Source organism: Poeciliopsis prolifica, unplaced genomic scaffold (assembly GCF_027474105.1).
Source record: "Poeciliopsis prolifica strain line A6 unplaced genomic scaffold, Auburn_PproV2 SCAFFOLD003, whole genome shotgun sequence".
NCBI lineage: Eukaryota > Metazoa > Chordata > Actinopteri > Cyprinodontiformes > Poeciliidae > Poeciliopsis > Poeciliopsis prolifica.
This window is the reverse complement of record NW_026562378.1, coordinates 19,604,166-19,625,454: the sequence shown is the minus strand read 5'-3', so window position 1 is coordinate 19,625,454 and position 21,289 is coordinate 19,604,166.

The following is a 21,289-nucleotide window of genomic DNA, read 5'->3' as shown; positions in this document are numbered from 1 at the left end:
TTGGTGAACATTTTCTGCTTTCTAAAAAAAATATTTCACTTGGCAACACAACCAATGTGATTTACTGAATGTTCTTTTTTGATGGACGCAGCAGGAGGCGACCAATCGCATGATAAACATTCATAGCTATAAATATGCCGTCTAAGCCAGTTTCCTGCTCAAAAAATACAGTAAAACAAAATAACAAGAGTTATTCCATTTTACATCTCTACTTCAAAAATAGCAGATGAATACTAGGACCTGACTCAATGGCCAAAGTGTCTGATGCATACCATAAAAAGCTTTGGTCTACTTGGCCTACTGAGGTCTAAATAAACTTGTGTTCAGGCAAAGAAAACTGCCTGAACACTAAAGGCAGTTTAGTTGGTACGATAGTCATCGTCCCAACTATACTCTTTGATTCTCCATGTTAAAACTGTTCTTTATCTTAATCTTACTGATTTGGTAATACATTTATAGATACTAATATTACATATTATAAATGTAATGTCTGCACTGTATGTTCTTCAGCACAATTCAAAATAATTTAAGTGGTGCAAACACACCTAACATGAACCAGCTAAAGAATTGATTTATTAGCTATTTTTCTCCACTTGAACTTTGATAACTCTGTTGTTTATATAATATTTAGTACTAAGCATTGTTAATGTGACAAACTTATCCATTTTAAATGTTCCATGTCTTTATCAGACATCTGTTGGCATGACTGGTCCAGCATTTAATTATTTTTTATTTTTTTGTCTTTGCTGAACAAACCTGCTCTGGCACTCCGGCTGTGTCTCTCTGGCCCTGCTTTAGAACTTGAAAGCTGATTTTCTTCACATGTGGCGTAAGTTAAATAGAACATGTAGTACAACATCTGGGCCTTTTTAAATTCAGTTCTGCTGTTGATTTCTGATTACTGATCTGTTCTATGGTGAGGACTTAATAGCACATTCTGCACTCTGTCATTTGTAATCAAGACATTTAGCTAGGATGCTTTGGTAGCAGCCACGTAAGAAAAGAATAACAATACATTAAATTGGAGAACACAATCAAAACAGAAAAAAAACCCTTTGTAATAAAGTATATGGCTGGGTAATGAATACAGGCATGCTGCATACATTCATACTGAATGATTTCTTTTACTGTAAAGACATAAGCTGCATACAGCTGTTTGCCATTGTGCGCATGTGTGTGAAAGATAAGGCGTGAGAGAGGGCGAGAACTAGAGACTATGCAGCATCTGTGAGTGTTCACAAGCTCCCTGTCCAAACTTCCAGTTTCATAAAAAGTAAACAGAAGGCTTTTATTGTGGAAGACATGGGGATTTTATGATAAGTGAATAAATAAGCAGTCTGTCAAAAGTGGTAAAATGAAAATTCTACTTTACTATGTCTTGTTTCTTCATTTACATGCTGTTGAGCTTGTTAAATGAATGGCATTTGAAAAGAACAAGAACATTCATTGCTCTTTCATTAAGTTAAAACTCTAAGAGCTAACATTTTAAGACAGTATGGTACAAACAACTTTAATTGGATCGAATCTCATAGTGGCATTTTTAGAAAAAAAAATTCTAACCATCATGGTCTTGTTAATACAGGCTATATATTATGGTTGACCGAACTTAGTCTTAAGCATTTTTCTGTATCAAAGGGACATAATATGGGGGACATTTTCACAATTACAGAAAACTCAATTAACAGAAGTCTGTTCGTGTTTAGCAAGGGTCCTGTAACTACTGAATATGTTCCTGGTCCCACACATCTGAGTCAACTGGCTGAATCACCTCCTCAGTTAGTGGTCGACGAGGTCATTATTTCACAGAATATTCATATAATTACTTCTTTATTTGACTCAGGTATATTGAAGCGGGGACACATCTAAAAGGACACAAGCCCTCAATGTTTGGTCTAAAGAAATATCACAATAATAGTGTCTAAGATGTTGGTCCAGTCTTTAGAGAAACAAACTAGTAGTAGTAGTAATAGTAGCATTATACATTAAAATGTTCACTGACTTTTATGCCCTACTTTGCAACACACACTGTCTAACTAGTGCCTGCCTTGTATCACTGTCAATTGCTCAATGGATAGCAGTAAGCATTGTGGAAAAAAAAAATAAAAATATATTGTTTAATATATCAAGCAGCTTTGAATACAGTGAGTAAAAATAAATAAATACACCCACCAGAAACTCTGTTGGATTCCTTAGTACTGTTGAATTCATTTTCATATGGCAATGTGACTAACACATGGTGAGACAATTTTGTTTTCATCACTCTGAAAGTTTGAAATGGTAACCTTGGCGATTAAATTTCAATGGAATATTTGAGGCTGTAAAAACATGGCGAAGATCTTTATTAGGTAAAGAATGAATTTGCAGCTTTTTTGCCACTAGTCAGTTTTCTTAATGTTTAACACTTTTGAGTCTTAAATAATAGTAACTCAAACAATACTAGGTTATTAGTATTTTCAACAGTTTAATTCAGTTATTGCAGTGATTTGCAAAACCATTATTACCTTTTTAACTTTTTTATTTATTTATTTATTTAAGTTTTTAATTTTGAAGTGGAAGAAAAATGACATTTAAATAGTAGTTTTTTCAAATCAATCAAATAAATATTTTGTGTCATAGATGAATCATCTTCACATTTTTATACCAGAATAAAATCAAGTTCAAGCAAGTCCTTTCAGGAGTCACACAATTATCAAGCAGAGTGCACCAGATTGCAATATAATCTCAGTTTAAATACAGTTGTGAAGTCTCCAGAGATTTTTTTTAGAAAACAGTAATGAAGAAACACCATCATGAAGGTCAAGGAATACACCAGATAGGTCAAAGGTAAAGTTGTGGTGTGGTATGAAACATTTTGTAAAACCATATCTTCATATATATACACAACATGGAAAATCTTGTATATTTTTCAATGAGATGCCATACTCAATCTTAAGCTTGAAGGAGTATTGCACAAACCCACCAAGACATGGCCTTGGGAAAGAGAGCATTAAACAACAGAAGCAGCCAAGAGGCAATCAGTAACTCTAGCTGCAGAGATCCACTGCTGAGGTAGGAGAATCTCCAAAACAAAATACACCAAAATAAAACTTTGTGTGGTGGAAAACACACACTGAAAATACTCCATCCCAAACCATGATTAATCATGCTATAGACATGTTTTTCATCTGCAGAGCATGGAAGCTTGACAAAACAGAAAACAAGAAGGACAGAGCAACTTACAGACCTGTTATGGAAGAAAATGAGGCTGCAATGTATGGATGACATCTATGGCTGAAATGTCTTTATGGCACATGGTTGAATCTAAAAGCAAAATAATTTCATGTGCTATTGCAAATTAACTGACATATCCTTCTCACCTGTATCCATAGCAGAAGCAGAGTAAATGACTTACGAGATTGGACTGCACAGTGACAGGAATGAGTAATGTCATCTGAGAGTATCAGCAGCAACCAACACATTATAACGGAAAATATTAGGTCAAAAGGACCCTTTAAATACTCACATAAACAGATGTTTTCACTTTGAGTCTATTTATTTTAGGTAATTATCCCTGTTGCTGCTACTTTCCCCACCAAACCTTGTTATTGGTGCCCCCATTTTCTGGATATATTACCAACATATTTCCCGTCCTCTTTCTTCTTCCCCACTTTAGGGTCATTTTGATCAATGTTCAGACTCTTGATGTTTTCTAATCTGATGCAGCAATAGATTTCTGTCTCTGATGTTACATGACCCTATTTTCCATTACATCTTCTAGAGCACACTTATCTAATAGGGACATGTCATTTTCCAAGTTCAGATCTGTCTGGCGGATCGTTTACTGTAAAAATTCTGAATCTTTCAGATCAAATAAGATGGTTTGTGGTGATAATTAGGGGTGAAATGAGGGCTTTTTTCTTTCATTGTGCAGCTTCTGACAAAAAAATAGGTCATGTGAAAACAGATAGCGGCTTCTGTTCACTGTATATTTTAGTTCTGGTAAGTGAAAATTAAAGAGAACGATGAAGTTCCCAGAAAATCCCACCCATAAACATGTTTTAAAAACACAATATAAGCATGAAACATAAAAGTAATAATTTTATGTTTTATGCACTTTAGGTGGAATTGCATTTGATAAGGCCCTATGCTTATTTGGGGAAAACTTTTCATTTGGTGTCTTTATAGTTAAAAAAAGAGTTTTGTACTGAATGAGACTACAATTATTAGTGTTTCTACCCTCTCATGCTAGTTGATGGTTAACTCACTAACCCTCAACTAACATTCTAAGAATAATTTTTTGGATTAAAAAGTACCTTTCAAGACAGTAATGTTTAAGCAGGCAATAGTTAGTTTTGGGGAAATTTGATGTGAAATTACCATCCTAAACGTTGATGTTTCCAAATCACCCTAATTAACACAATTAAATGCTTAAAAACATCAGTTAGTTTGTCATTAATTTGTGCAACTTTGTGACTGGGTGTGTATATGTATATTTATATGGATGTGACTCCTGATTGTCTCAGCTTACTTTAGTATTTTTCTTTTATAGCATGCTACTATTAGCTCTTGCATAAATTTCACAGACATAAAATAACACTCTAACCACCAACTTTGTGGGTCAAACCAGCCAAAGTTCCAAACAGAAATATTTCTATTTATTTCTGTCCTCCTGTGGTCAAAAATATTGGCTTTGGTCGGCCTTAGTATAGGCAAAGAGTCTTAATGGCTTTCAGTAAATACTTGGAGCACACTCCAAACCAAACACATCAGTTTTCTGCAAAGTAGTACCACTTTACCTTACTATTACTGTACTCTTACTGTACAAATGCATACATATAAAAAAAAACACCATATTTTTCCAACACTCTTGCTTGTCATACTTGGCCAAACTAAAAATGACAATCATACAAGCATAAGGTAATAAAAGCATTATTAAGTTAGTTACTAATGCTTTTATGAATGTTTAAATTGTGGGAGGTTTGTCCATGTATTGCTTCTAAAAGACATATCTGATTTTAACAAAAGCAGCCTGTAGCTAAGTACAAAAATTTTCTTACAATCCAAATATGTACTAACTTTTTTTCTTCCCTAGAGAGTCGCAATGAGTGGGCACCTGTCTCCAGTTATAAATAACCAAGACAAGTCAGTTCTCTGACAGACTGGAAGCCAATCACACGGCAAAACAGACACAACAAACAATTCAAAGTGAGCACTTCAGGTAGCATGCATGGTTTTGAACTTGGAGGAAGAGAACAGTGCTAACAGTTGTGGCATTATGAACTCTATGTTTTTAGCTTAAACAGTGAAAATGGTCCTGTAAATTATTATTATTATTATTATTATTATTATTATTATTTTCAGATAATTAATTTTGTCTGAATTTTCTGAATTTGTTTTGGTAACTCTATTTGCTTCAGAAAACTAAAATTTAGGCAGAAAAAACATACTGCGAAAAAAGGGAGGAAGCTGAAGTACCAGAGAAAATGCACACATGCCCACTCCATGCAGAAATTTGTGATTTGAACCCAAGACCTTCTTGCTGCAAGGGAACAACTGTGCTATTGTGCAGCCACATTCATAGATGTAATCTTCTAGATATCAGCTCCATTAAACATCTATATGTAGTAAAATGAAATAAAAAAAAGTTCCAAGTGACAGGAAAGAAGAAATTCAGTAGGACTGTAGAAAATCAGTGGAACAATTCTCCAGCTACAGACAGCTGTCATCTACTACAGGCCAAAAGTTTGAAACCAAGGCTAATACAGGCTACATATTAACTCGCTTAATAATGTGTTTATGAATTTTATAGATTGTGGGAGGTTTGTCTATGTATTGCTTCTGAATTATATCACACTGAACTTTAGAGTATTCTACTTAAACTTGGAGACAGTGGTGATTTGGTTATTTGTGTAATTTGCTGTGGTCAGAGATACAACTAATCACCAAGATCAACATAATTTTCATCATTTCATGTATCAAAGTTGTAAAGGAGAGTGTTTTGACACTGGATGCTACCACTGTATCACTCATTTAAATAAATATAAACTAGATGTATATTATGTACTGGAAACTATTAACTTTCTTGCATGAATTAGATTAAGCTAAGTGCATCATAACATCCTCATCTAACCACTGTTGAAGTTCATGTAAGCAGTACCAAATTTCGTTGTTGCCCTCTGTGATCAAATGAGCCCAATTAACTATCTAGTTATTAATCACTGAACATGAATGTCAACTACATGTCCTTACATACAATGAATTAGTATGACATTATGTGACAATACATTTTTATGTTGCAGTCTATGTCTTCACTGCAACATTTTCCACTGATCACTGAAATACTAACAGTATTATGTTGTAGAATTGCCTGATAGTGAACTATGAAGGCACCACAAGCATTTTTTGTTGTAGGAATGTATTCCCAAAGGAGAATCTCCCACTGTGAAGCGCATGTATAAACAAACAGCAGAGAAAGACCAGACACGGTGCTCTACACATTCTCCAGAGCTTTTCTAGTGTTCATAACAGATTCAACAGGGCAGGGATCAGTGTGATAGAGTTGATTTAGCTTCTGTGTGAATTTTGTGGTTGTAGTCACTCAACTAATGTACAATTCTGCATTGCTAAGACTGACATAGCAATAAAGTGCAATGCTTAGTGGTGTTAACTAGGAGAATAAACCACTACTGAGAATGAATCAAAACTAAATCATTAAACAATTGTTTGAAATTTCATTTAGTAGTCAATAACTGACAGAATAAGACATCAGGATCAAAGCAAATACAAACTTTCATATGTGTTCAATCATGTTCATTTCTGTCAAGATGCATCATTTAGGTTTGCATCAACACTTTCATTGTTGAAAGTGTTTTATTAGTTTGGAAAATGCTTTCAGTTCAAAGCCTCAAATTCCCACAAGACTCATTCACGGCTCATCCCAAAGACATTAAGAACAAATGAGTGGCTGCTCAGGGGGTCCCACAGTGCTCTTACACAAAACAACCACTGACTGGTACTTTACCCCCTCCTGACATCTCACAAGCCTAAACACGCCTCACCCCAGCCTCACCCCCACAGTCTACCAACCTGTGCTCACCCCATTCTGTCCTCCCACTTTTGTGCCCTGCTTTTCAGTCATCCCCATATCACCCATAACAAATGAGTCCCGTATTTCATTCTCTCTCCTCCTCTTTCTCTGTCCCCCTCCTTTCTTCCAATTTCCCTGTCTCTTACTCTCTCCCTCTTTTCCTCCTTCACTCGGTGCCGATGAAAGGCAGGCATTGAGCCGGCAGTGGCATTCCAAAACCTCAGGCCTCGGCTCCAGTGTGTCTGGCTATTCAACACTGCTGGGAGCCATTAGTTTAAGTAAAGCCTGACCCGCCTACTCACCCACAGAAAACCATCAGATCTCCTATTACACTGTGCACATGGAGGGAAGACACACGGGTGCTCTTTGGGTGCAACAAGTGGGTTTTTATATGCAAGCCAAATGAATAGATGAGCAAATATAAGAAATGGGAAAAGCATGTACAAAAGTGAGATGGAGAGTGAGTGAGAAAGTGTTAGTGTGTCGGCATGAGAAAGTGGCTGCATGTGTGCTTAAAATTTATGAGCGGTGGGTCACACGCTCACTTGGCTTCATCTTCCTTAAGTTTCCACACAGCGAAGCCAAGCGCTTAGCCAGACGCCAAATCCTCCTCACCAATAACTCCGCTTAAACGATTATCAACAACCACTCACTTTTCAAAGTCTCTGCAGCCGCTCCCTCATTTAACTTATGTAGCAGATACATTGTCCGGGATATCCATCCACAAGACTCACAGTTAAACCCTTGATTGCCGCAATTTTGCTAAGTGGAAAATAATACTGCAGACTAGAGATTGCTCTACGTTGCCAGCTTCACCCAATTGACGGCACATAAACATAAATAGTTCTCATAAACAGCTCCATGTTTGGTAGACGTCGTGTGTTAAAACAGTTTATACTCAGTAAGAAGCTGACAAGCCCACACACAGATATTACACAACTAGGGAGTGACTGGAACTACCATTAATTTAATAACAACAAGGTTTCCTGGAGGGACAGTTATCGTCCATATTTGTTTACATTTGGGTTGAACAACAAATGTGACTTTGCAACTAGTTTTAAAAGTTACAATCATTTAAGCTGTCGTCAAACTGAGAAAAGTTTCACTCATTTTCAACCTTTCTCAGAGAAGGATAGTAACTAATTACATTTACTAAATTTATTTGAGATTTACTAGGACAACTACAAGGAGTTTTACTATACAGTACTTAATAATTTTACTTAAGTAATATTATTCTGAAGTGTCACTACATACATTTGAGTACAATTTCAATCCTCAACCCAGCGCAAATAAATTCACTGAATAAAAATAAAAGTTTTATTTCTTATGTATAAAAGCTGATGTTCATCTTGACTTTGAATTCTGTGTTTACGTACTACGTATCAGAGTAACTAATATATGGACTCTTCCCTCTCTTTTATACCATTTTGGCTTTATTTTCTTATAGTCTGTCTTGACTCTTTCTGTTTTGGGATATTTTGTAAACCACAAAACAAATGCATTGACCTAAATTTATGGATGTTTCAGGATTCAAAGCTTACTCTTTGGGGTAATACATCACACTGAGCTGCTTCAACAAAGCAGCTGCCAGCTGACTGAAAGAAGGAAAGTTGTCTTCAGTGAAAGGTGTCGAAAACCACCTATGTTTTCATGTCACTTTACACTGTTTCCTCTTCCCTGATCTGAAAAGGTTCTTGCTTCCATAAGTCAATTCCTCTCACACCTTCCACCTCTCTCTTCCTCTGCCTGAGGCTGCAGGAGCAGCTGTGTTGTTCTCTTCCCCGGCAAAAGCCACACCTGCGATCTGCAGGTGGTTCAGCTGGCAGCAGACTCAGGAACACCTGGTCAGGCAGAGATAGAGCCTCCAGGCTTTATGTTTTGCATGCATGTGTGTGTATACGTGAGTGTCTGCGTGCATGGGTGTGTGTGTGTATAAAGTAAAGAGTTTTGGGGATTTCTGAAGATTTCAATTGAAGCTGAAGGAAGATAACGGCTGGTTTTGCTCCCACACGCCCACCCACACACACATTCAGGGACATGTGTTGGCATTTCCCAAGGTTAGGCCTCGGGAGTGTTTGGACTTGTCAGTGTGTCACAGAACAATCCTTAAACAGCAGTTTCAGAGAAATGGTGGCAGAGTGCATAGGTATTCGCAATTTTACTTGTTCTCTCCTTCATTCGGAGACACAACAAATCCTGTCAAAGAAGCAATCTTTCACCTGCTTATTGTTACAGAGTCAGTCCATCAAAGTGAACAACAAAGCACTTTGGAAGCACCTGCCTTTTTTGTAACTTTGCATACTCACTGCTGGCATGACATCTTGGTATAGCACTCTCCTTGGACAAACAAGTAAAGACAACAAGCTGAGAGACCAGCTGGGAACAAGATACATAAACAACAGCATCTAGAACACCATCCATGCTGAGAGCAAGAGCAGCCAGTATGTGCAGTACATGTTTGTTTGTGGAAAGAGAAGAGAGCAGACTCTCTTGTCTCTGACAGCAAAAGCCCAGCAGGGGTGAAATAAGACAGGGGACAGATGAGGTGAACTTGACTAAAGTCATAAAACTCACAAGTGACATAAGAGAGGAAGAAGAGCCGTATTGGATTTAGTGAGAAGTCTCTGAAAAATATCAAATTTATCAACAAGACCATACGTCATCTCCATTTACTTATTTGTTATGATGTGGAGGACTTTTATATCAGTCACATGTGCTTTCCATAACAGCTACATATATTAGAACTCATTATTGGTGATAATTTAACTTTTTTTCTTACATATATCTAATCAACATTTCTATATAAAAGTCTAAAAAGAAGCAGAAAACTGAACAAGGAAGGCTCTTTTGAAATTGTGTCATATTGTCTACATCTTGTCTTACATGGCTCTGAGACTTCTCGCACTGACTCTTCAATAATAACTCATACACAGCTGGAAGTCGGCTTTCCTCTCCTCGATGACAGGCCAGCTGCAGTAATACTCGTGTGGCCGCCAAGACAGACAAGGATAGATTTGGAAAGATGAATAAAGGGACAAGGAAAAGGAGAGGGAAGAGAAATATAAAATGGGAGTACTCGGGACAAAGAAGAAAAATGGATGGAGGGAGGTAGAAACATGAGACAGAAACAGGAGGTGAGAAAGAAGCATTGGTGTAACCCTGGAAGGCGTGTAGAAAAGGGTAACCAATGCTAAGTCCTCTTTGTCTGGGCCAAATGGGAAATGATAGAAAGGCATGAGAAATAGGAACAGAGGAACGGGCATTTAAAGAGCAGATCTTTGAAACAATCTTTTTATTTTCCCTTAAACAACATGAGCGAATAAATGCCTGCACACAGCCAACAGATCTGCCACCAACCAATCCCAACAAATATACATGCTTTCTTTTTCCATGATGATCAAATTGAAACACTTTTAACAGATGAACACACAAAAGAAGCTTTAATCCCTCTTTGTCAAATGCTTCAAAAGCCATATGACAAATATGCAAAACCACTCTCAAATCCTGCAAGCCGCCTTTTCGGAACATTCAAATGTGTCAAAGCAATGTTTACGCTACTTGAAGACACCTGAATGCAAGGGTCATGGCAGCGGCAGACAGTATAACAAAATGACAGTGTTAACAACTCTCAGAAGCCACGCTGAGATCTGCAAACCAGTGTGAAAAGCACAGCTGGGTTATCTTTCAGAGGGGGCAGACGAGCAGAGAACGCTCTAATGTCATCTGTCTCCTGCATGACTGGTGTTTCTGAACTTTGCATTTCCAGGGCGATCACATCTGGATCCTATCCTTGCAACCGCTCTGCACAGTACTGCAAAGCAACAAGAAACAGCTGTGCAAAACTGGCTTCAATTAGCCTCACATTTCTACTGACAGTTTATTCCTTCACTCTCGTTCTTTCATTGTTTTGTTCCTTTGACTGTTTGGTCACTTCTTTCTTTTTCAAATTTAAGCTTAGTTTTAGCTTGATATACTGTCAAAGTAATACACACAGGAGAACAGATAGTATTACATTAGAAACAGACACTTGGAAAGCAAGTCTTAAAAAATATTCAACATAAAAGAGAATGTTATTTATTTTTAAAATATGCTTTCTGCTGTGTGAAGTATTTTTGGATGAGGATTGAACAACAGGAGATCTGGTCCTTGCATCATCTTCAACATATCATACGTTTTGAAATGTTTTTATCAGACTTTCTTTGAATGCCAAAAGAAACAGGCCTTCACAGGACATTTTGTACCAATTGTCTGTGAATTGAGGATGTTTCATACCTGATTTGACACCGAAGGCCTCATGTACACACAACACCATTGTGGTGCAATGTTTCATGCACAAGTCAGTATGTGTAAAAATTAATGTGGCATGAAAGTTTGCATAAAAATACAAACTTTATCTGCCATAAAAATTGTGCAGCCACACAAACTTTTTTTGTTGATAATAGCACATGGCAACAAATCTCCCCTAAATGCAGTAAAATGTCACAACATTCAGTGCTAGCTTAAGAAAATCTCAAGAAGGCAAAGAAATAGGTAAGGATACTGCTATTAACTGCTTTAACATCAGATATGGGTATTAAATATTGTTATAACTTTTCTATTCCAAATCATGTTGCCTTTGTTTTAAAATTGTGTAACCTTATTCTACAGGTTACACACTTCTCAAACCTGGAAAGCTAAACATATCTAAAAAGCTATGCAATAAACTTCTTAAGGATAATTTAGAATAGGCTAAATATGATAATGGCAGGTCAAAGCTTTAAAAGAGTTACACGTTTGGTAAAGGGGTAAATTCAAACCAGATCCAATCAGCAGTGCTTGAGTTATGCTATGCATTTTTACTTTACCACAGGATTGAACAAGATCAGGCAAAGTTTCTACATGAATACTATTGCTGCATATTGTGACAATAATTTTCCACACTCTTTTCTTTCTTTTCCCCATCACATTGTGTAGTCCACTTACTGAAGCTTTAATCACTAAAAATATACATCAAGTGTAGGAATATGAATAGCCACTAGGCCAAATTATATTATTGGCACACAGCATCTGCAAGGATGTTACTTGAAATATAGTACCCAAATAAATGTTGCATCCAGGATACAGTTGCAATATTGCATGAATTGATGAAGACAGCAATTCAATATAGTGTGCATTTCTATTTTCCCATGAATCACCACCAGTGTTTACTGCTCAAAATTAATAATATTCATTGAGGTATGATTTAAAATGGAACTAAAATCTTTGCTTTAGTTGAAGCATTAGGCAGGGCAACTTTAATTTTATAGCCCCACTCCTACACTAGATAATACAAAAGGCATTACTGGAATTGCGAAGGAACAAACAACAACATGAATGGCTAAATAAGGACTTAAAAACTTTGAAACAAAAGTGTAATATTCAAAACTAAGCCCGATCCAGCCATTCAGCACACTGAACAAAACTTTACTTGAGTTCTAAATAAAAATATATGCTTCAACTTGTCCATCCACACACACTCTTGACTTAGCTAAAATGCAGAATGAAACTCGTCTCAAATCAATCCCACAGTAGAAAATAGGAGCCAGATTTTAGGTAGAGGAGCCGATCTGATGAGCTTGATGAGAAAATCTGGAAGGTTCTGCAGTCATTGTAGCCCTGGGGATTGAGTAAAACACTAACAGGTGGTAGTGATGGTGGAAAAGACCCACGCATAGACCAGAGGGAGTGAGAAGGAGACTGGGCTCCCAGCCTGACACGCACAAACTCACAGCCAAAGACACACATTTTATAAAAACATGGCCAAACTCATGCATGACACATAGCCATACATAAAGGCGGACAGGGAAAACAAATTCATCTTATCTGCACATTGTCCACATGCATACAAACACATACTCCTCCTTACAAACAGCCGGTGAAAACAAAAAACAGTGCAACAGTGACTCAGAATAGATCTGCAACTCCTCTCTACCTCTGAAGGGGAAATTCTCCCACATGGCAAAACACAAAAAGGCCAACGTCTGGCAACGATAGCAGCCCTCTCAAGCCAAAACCAATTAAGACTCTAATGCAAACCTGCAGGGGCCCTTTTGTCGTTTATTTCCCCATTTAATGTCAGCAGATTGGAATCCGAGTCTACAACCCACCCCAAAGAAAAGAAGAAGGCAAAAGGAAAAATTATTGGGGCTTCCAAATTATCCACATGTTTTTGAGTAGAGCTAATTGAATCAAGGGGGAATGGGACTGATTGACTTGTGTAGCAATGTTGGGACTGCTCGGCCCTCTAACACATTTTCTCCTAGTGAGCACAGAGGATTCATGCTTCCCAGCAGTCTATTTGGCTTTCTGTGTTGAATTACTCAGGCGAAATCAGCGTAAAACAGAAGAATACACATATTTGATCTGTTGTGATTCGTAGTTGGAGCCAATGTTTCCAAAGACTGGAGTTAGTCATTATAGTTCTATATTGCAACTCACATTGCTTCTTCCTGCTGACCATCATCATCTTCATCGTCATCATCTCTCTGAAGGTAAAAAACTGGTCCAGTAAGAGGTTTCATCTGCAGCAACCAGTTTTAAGGGTTTGTCCCCACTAAAACTGAAAAATTCACACGTTTTTTATTTCTGATTTTATTCCCTATTGCTGGTTAAACAAAGAATGTAACATTTTGATGCACTTCCCATTTGTACACACCAAAAATCTATTTTCGCTAAACATATTTAGCCCCTTAAAACTTACACTTAGCTGACAATAATGTCCTCACACCAACTTTAAGCCCCAAGGCCTTGCTGACCTCACTTGTGTCCCAGGACTGTACTATTGACCCCTGATGGAAAACAGGCAAAAACTGAGAAAAAAAAATTCCCCTGGCATTGAGCATCAGCTCCAGCCTGGTTTCACACCGCCTGGTGTTTTTGTCTTGAAAGGCTGTAAACTCCAGATGGTGGAAAGGAAAAAAAACTTAGCCTGGTGGATTAAGGGCTCCAAATCCTCTATTGAAAAGACACATAGACCACAAGCTGCTATTCAGTCAAATAGGAGCACAATAGCTGTTGTGTGAGGACTATATAAGGAATAATGCTTATAATAAAGTATGTGTTATGCATAGTTTATTCTTGGTACTTAATAGGTCGTAATGAGCGTAAGATCTTTGCAGATAAATGGATATCAGAGTTTTTTTTGCCCATTATACTCACTTGATATGAGATGAATGCAACATATTAAACGTTTTTGTTTCTTTTTTGGTAGATTTCCCTGAGGGAGATATTTCTGGAAATAATAGACCTTTCCGAACACAATATAAAATTTATTCTAATTGCGCTATGTTTTCATTACCAAACTGGAAAATGTATCTCTTAAACACAGACGGTGGCTCCCGTCTCCTGGAAATATTGAGACTAAGAAGATAAATCATTGAAATTCTACACATCAAATCTGTAGCAAACATTTATTAAATGGTCATCTAAATGCTTCAATTTGTTCTAAATCAAAGAAAATAATGAAACGTTACTCACAAGTTGTGGCGCTCTGCATTCCAACTATGCCTTTGTTTGTGAAGCTCTTGTTCAGTGCTTTTTCTCTTCTCGCTTTCTCTCTTTGGCTGGGTTGCCCTGGCATAAACAGTCTCTGAAGCACTTTTTCTTTAAAGTAACAGATAGAGCCCCATCTCAGTCTCACAGAGACATTTTAGTTCTATTAATGAGTAGACTTTTAATATATATATATATATATATATATATATATATATATATATATATATATATATATATATATATTTATATATATTTATATATATATATATATATGAAGAGCAAAAGAAAATATTTGTGTGGTCAAAAATGAACTGCAACCAGTTTTGATGACAGCTTATAATACCCTTATACAGCAGAGCAATGTTGTGTCTGTCATGATTCCCTCAGCATGGCAGCAGCTCAGTAATCCTCCCATCAGACTGCCATCAGCAAAGTCATTTATAACCTTAACTTGTTGTTATATTGATTTTACTCTTCATGGTCTAAAACTACAACTAAAAACCCCCCAACAAACTGTCCATTTTACTGCAACTGTTGTATATGATTTAAAAGTTGTCTAATCCATACAGGAAAAATCTGTGTTACTAATTTAAATTGTTAACTGCTTAATAATTAAGTTTTACCTAAAGAGAAAGAAAGTGGTGTATCATCTGTTGCTCCTGACAATGAGCCAGAACCCTAAAGCCCACACAGTCGGACTGGATCTGGATTCCATCCAGAGTCTCACGTGTTATTCTTCTTTACAAGCATAATATTTGGATGCTGGCAAGGAACACTGTGAGCTGTAGCACCCCCAATACACACGCACACAAACACCCGTCCACAGTACTATCTCTCCATCCTCCCCTCCTACAGCCACCCACATATGCCACATGCTCCTGTCCTCCCCCTCCTCCTCTTCCCTCCAGCTTCCCCCATCCTCCACTCCTGCCAGGCTGCCACCTGCTATCTGCAGCATGCCGCACAGCTGCTCTGCTACAATAACAAATTAAGGTCCACTGTGGCAGGCAGAAGTCATTACCTAACACTCCTGCAAGGGAAGAGTTGAGGAGCTATCAGCTACCACCTTTGTATGTCTCTCTTCCAAAAATCATCCAGAGTTCAATGGGAGGTGTCATTCAGTATGAGTGTATGCAATTGGCATGTATATTCCTTCTCTTCATTACTCTTAAACATCCATTTATCCATTTAGATGAATCTGTATTCAAAAATTGCAAAGTTACAGCATAAATTGAAGATATGTTTCCCTTTTAGAAGTTATGGTTCTTGCAGAGAATAATGAGCATTTTCAAAATGATTGTTTCTAAAGTATGCGTAAAGAGTCTGTCAAAAAAATGTTTAATGATTGGAATATTTAATAGGTCTGGGTTGCTTCGCTTTGGCCAATAATTTCTTAGAGTTAAAATCCGAGTCCCACTATGGATCATCAGACACCAAGTTGGGGGTCTTGAGATTATCTCAACACATAAAACTTCATTTAATCTGGCTGTTTTTATTGTGGTGCTCATAACAGTTAAAAACTGTTGAATAAAATAGATTAAAAAAACAATTATTGCCATTGTTTGTGTTGCCATGTTTTTGTTAAAATACCCTAAACAGTGTTAGTTTTAAAAAAGTTGTCTCCTTGTTTTAGGAATGTTAAGTAAGTACTATGAAATAAATTAAACTTCCTTTATTGATCAAATTGAAATTTTTACATTTTGACTACTGTATATTTCCAGAGGAAGTGAAAATAGGGATTGTGTGCAATGAGACGTCAACTAGCAGGTGCGTCCTTTTATTGGAAGATTGCAGAAAATTTTAAATAATACAAAAATAAGATGATCATCTTTCATGTAAATAATTGTGAATAACTAATACAGGCAATATTTTTTTAAAGACATTTCACCCTGATAATGTTTTAGTGGAAACCTTTAAAAATATTTAGTTTTGCTTTTTAGTTCCTATAACTTTTCTAATTTAACTTAACAGCACAAAGAATAGGTAAACACACTAAGTAATTTATTGGAAAAATTATTTGTAACAACATAACTCCTTTTGTCAAGTAGCTCTTTGACAGGTTAACAAAGAAATGACTTGTCAGTTAGCAGGAGGCTAAAGTCAATGAAGTAACAGGCTCAGATGATGGTGGGATTTCCAGTGGCCATTATGGTCCCTCTGTGTGACAGCTGGCCATTGCCCCCCTTTGTTGCCTTTCAGCGTCTTTGTCACAGTCTCTTTAATCACACCAGCAGGGCTGTTACATAGCAAATAAGCTGACCTGACCTACGAGATGATTGAATGACAATCAAAATGTGTAACCCACAGAGGTGTCACAAAATTTCTTACATGTACCAAACCAATTCTATTTCACCTAATAATTTCAGCTATTAGCTGGATTCACTCCTCAAGTAGCTTTTCATGTGTGAGACCTTTACCATCTCAAAGCTTGACCAGCTTCTTGCATTCTCCATATTGTGTTTTTTCAACCTGCATGTATGTAAGAAAACAGTTTTTGAGATTTCTAAAGAGATCAAGAAGCTTTGGAAACTTCTTGATTCTTGATGCAGATGTGGTTAAATATAGTTGCTTATCATAATCAGTGTGAATGTGTGCATGAATGAGTTAATGACTGAATGTAGTGTAAAACACTTTGGGGTCCTCTGAACTAGATAAAGCATTTTACTTGTACAGGTCAGTTATCATTTACCTTTGTAAACCTCCAGACCTCTTTATGAGGTTTACCTGTTCTATTGCTGGTAGACGCAAATATTGAAGTTGCCAATCACATGGGAGACATTTTGGAATCTAAGTGCAATGAGGAAGGCTTGTTCAAATCCAAAGCAAGCAGAGGAATAATGCATAATAGTGAATTAGGTGACATAAAACCAGATAGACTGGCAACTATTGTTTAACAGGGATTTTCATGAACAACCATCTCTTTGGTTGCTAGAGATGGTTCACATTATTCGTGTTTAGGTCAGTTATATATTATGTGCTTCACTTGGTAAAAGTATTGGACAGCAGAATGGAATCACTCAATAAGTGAACTGAATGTTTTTTTTGTTTATGATTATTGCCATAATTGTTGCAACAATTTGATGAGCCTTGTGGCTGTACTGCAATTCGAGGCTGTAGGTGGGCAACGTTAAAAATCTCATTGTTTGGTAGAGTGCAAGATCAATAAATACTCTGTTATCATAAGAAGCCCAAACGTTTATTCTCTGGATACAGGAGGACAACACATCATCTAAGCGCCAGTCAGCAGCCCATGGATAGCTTAGGTTAGTTTTCTTTTTCTTAGTTTTTTGGTGGTTAAGAGCAATTCACAACTAAAATCTGTGTGACTTGTTTCTGACATCTTGTGGAATCCATGCCATGAGGAATTACGCCCCTTTGAATGCAAATTCTAGTGGTTGAGTGTAACAGTTGTTTAGTAACAAGTTAGATATTACAGTAGCTGAGAAAGATACATGGGAATAGACAATGTGGGAAGGATTTTGATGTTTCCTCAACCATTTAGACACACTGTAGAGAACAAGCTCTAACATTAACCCTACACATGTCAAACTCACCTCTAGCAAAAGCTATCTTGGTGTGCAATGACAGTGCAAACAATACCTCGCAAAGAAACCATAAATAAATGAACCAGTGTCACTCATTTATGTTGCATGACGGTGCTCACATCATCACCGCACACTGGATGACCTGACAGATTTTAAATTCCCATGTGGGAATGTTTTCTCCAATTGTTTATTCTTTCACTCTGGCGTACAAAGTCAAGAGAGGGCAAGTCATTAGCCAGGACTGTTTACCCTACTTTCCCAGCAGTCATGCCATCTGCGTGTGCTCTGTAGGTTGCATAAGGCCTGGCAGATATGACACCTCCGCAAAACCTGTTTCTTTTTAGCCATTGTTTCTTTCTTTCTAATAATATCCATTTTCTCTGTGTGCTTTCCATACTGTCCCTTCTGATGTCTTTTGAAAGTTTCCAGGTTCTCAACGATCATCTTTTCATTGTCTGTCTACTTTTACAGCTTTCACATTTCTGTAATTTCTCAATTAGATACTCCTCTCCTCCTCCATCCTCTCCACATCTCTCCTCTCCTGTCCTGTTCTCTCTCAGTCATCCCCAACAGCTGACAGACCAGACCCTGCCTGGTGGTGACACTTCACCCACACTGACACACTCCGACCTGAGCCAGATCACTCGTCCATGTGGGAGCCAGAGCCAGAGCCAAGGCCAGGGTGGAGGATGAGATTGGGAAGAGGGGGGTTCGATACTGAGGCCAGCAAGATGGCCCTAGTCATCATAATCATTCATTGCCTGCTGTTCTTTCTGTCCCTGTACTCCTCCCACTCCTCATGCTTTTTTGTCTTCCTCGTGTCAGGGCCACAAGGCACGCGTATCAGCTGAGCGCAGGACGGTCAGAGTCAACGGGGTCAGGTGGCAGACGCCTGGTTAATTCTCCTGGGGCTGCACCGCTCACGTCAGCTCATGCAAACGGACACTGAAATCGTACAGATAAAGATGAACCCGCCTGCAATCGCGTCAACGCATATGCCCAGTTTTCCTCAAGCGGGACTGCGGAGCAGCAGCGATATTATTATAGAGGGCTAAATTGTTGGAGGATGGGACGTCTGTGTCAAGCAGATAGATCAGCATAAAGTAGGAGGAGGGGAAGATTATGAAGACATGAGCAGATGGAGGGAGAGATTGCCCTATTATGTATATCCTTCCACCCTCATCCCTGTCCCCTCTCCGCTGCTTGGATCCCTCATGCATATCTACCTTTACATTATTCAGAAGGGTATAATGAGTAACCGAAGACTGCTGCGGTTAAAAACGTGGTCACGGGGCGGTTTGGATGGCAGAAGGTGGGCCACAGGTGTACACGTCTGAGACTGATTCATCAGTTTGACCTCTCATTATCACCCTTCAAGTTCTCCTTCATTAGTATCCAGTGTCCCCAAGTGTCCAGGAGGCAGTCTGTTCTCTGAGCACTGTCATTCATATGTTTAGAATTAATTCTGCAATTGTTTCATTCAGTTATTGTGATGCCTATTTGTTTTTTTCTCTTTCCTATTTGTTTTTGGCCCTGCTTAACGTGTCCTTCCTTGTTTTCTAAGCTTTTTCAAATCTATCACAACGTTTCTAATGATTACCCTCAACATGATTTATAATTACATCAACATCTTGAAACTTCAACCTCTCGCTGTCATTTTTATTTCCTTTTTCACTAATTTCTTTCATTTGAAATTAATAAAAAAGTCAAACTCTGACTGAAATTTTGCTTAACTTTGCTATCACATCTCCGCTAGTCTGTTTTCCTTTTATTCATTATCAGCTCATCCATCTAGCCAGCAGGCCTGAGGATGAGAGGTCTGGTCTGTTGTTACAGAAGAACAGGTGGGGCAGACTAAACAGTCAGGACTGGCTTGACATACACACACACACGCAAGCAAGCTATGGAGAGGAAGGAAGAGGGGAAGGGGGCGGGTGGCAGGCAGTTAGCCGCTCAGACACTAGCCCATATGGTAGACCTCTGGAGCTTGTTGCCTTCACAGATAAGGGAAGGATGGATGGAGCAGAGATGTTTGGAGGATGGCTTAGGGAAGCAGGAGGGGAGGTTGAAACTAATCAGCAGGCCACCCCAACTGTCCACTGTCTTTGGGGAGCTTAGACATGCATACATGTGGCTGATTGAACTGAGAGTGTGGAAAAAACAAGTGGGGGGTTGTTCCCAACCATACTGCTTTCAGACTGATTGTCCTAATTCCATCTATTGTTGCAAAAATACATTATATTTCTGTTTTATTCGCAACTAAGTATCTATGATTGAATGCAGAACATATGTACTTTAGTCTGTCTTTAATTATTTCAGACTCAATAAGCTAGGGAGTGTGAACAGATAACTCAGGCATATGTAAAGTCTAAGATTATCTCTAATGACTGTTCTTCAGAAGAAAAAAAATTATAAATGTATTTGTTTTATATACCAATGTATTAATTAATGTATTAAAGGAATTTTTAAATCTATAAGGACTAAGGCGATATCAACTACTTTTTTTTATTAAATCAAAGTTGTCACATGCCACCTGTTTATGGCTCTCTGATTACAGTTGAAACATTAAACTGAAAAAAAAAGTACATTAAAATTATTAAGGAAATATTTTCTTAATCCTATGCTAATTGTATTTCCATTGTTGTTCTCTATGCATGTTGCATTTATGCCCCTCTTACTCCACTTATCAAAGTCTGAGCTTTGACATTAAGGCAATTTTCTCACAGGTAGGTTCAAAGGATTAAATAAAAATAATAATTCAAATACAAGAATGCTTATTAGACACAATGATAGATTTTTTGAGGAGGCAAAACTATTTTAAACTGCACAATTGTGAAATATTGTTATTGAAATACACTACACTTTCATTATCCCTGAAATGTTCTTGTTTTGACACTTATATACATATATAGCATTTGTAATGAAGTATGAAAAAGCTAATGTTGATATTAGAAGGGTGTTTAAGTCAAGTTAAAATTTTCAATAGTAAATGTTTTGATTTAAATGCTAATTTAGAAGAACTAAGAGCACATTAGTTATCTCTTTCTCAAAGATATTTTCCCTTGTCAACCAAAATGTTTTTTTTAGTTCTGATAGTGGATTGGGAATTCCCAATTTAAAAGTCAGAACTAGAACAATCACATTATGTAGAATAGATTGTCTTCAA